The sequence below is a fragment of the Leptonychotes weddellii genome, chromosome 5, assembly GCF_054177405.1.
Source record: "Leptonychotes weddellii isolate Sample4059 chromosome 5, ASM5417740v2, whole genome shotgun sequence".
Classification (NCBI taxonomy): domain Eukaryota; kingdom Metazoa; phylum Chordata; class Mammalia; order Carnivora; family Phocidae; genus Leptonychotes; species Leptonychotes weddellii.
In genome coordinates this window covers 106,227,160-106,227,823 of record NC_138373.1, presented here as the reverse complement: position 1 = coordinate 106,227,823, position 664 = coordinate 106,227,160, and positions in this window count along the sequence as shown.

Genomic DNA, 664 nt, shown 5'->3' with positions numbered 1-664 from the left:
GGAAAGAAAGCCATAGAAGCTATGCTGGTATAATAAAACAAATAAATATATTTATTATATATACATATATATAATAAAGACAGATTAGCTTTATTTATTCAAGCATTTTGCAACAAGGGCATTTTCTCCTTCCTTTAATGTAGGAGCTTTCTTTCTTAATCATGACAAATGTATTAATCATGAGCCCTAATCTACCATCATCAAACCATAACTCCTAAAGCAACAAATATGTAACCATACAAGGTTTTTCCAGATTTCTAAACAGTCATCTCATCCCCCAACTACTGTAATTTCTATTATAATTGACCAAAAGCAACATTTCTTAACCAGGCCTTCAAACCTTAGTTTATGTCTTAAAATATTTTCAGATGGGTCCCTTTTAATACATATTTCAAATTCTCAGGGGCAGATACTTCACAGCAGAAATTATTAGAGCCATGGTTTTTAGTCGAGTGAAATGTTTTTGAGTCATCCATGTAACCATGGTCTTATCAAACATTGTCTGTAGGCAGAATAAAAATTATGTCTGCCAGAGAAAGACATGTATCATATGATCTCACTGATATGAGGAATTCTTAATCGCAGGAAACAAACTGAGGGTTGCTGGAGTGGGGGGTGGGGTGGGAGGGATGGGGTGACTGGGTGATAGACACTGGGGAGGGTA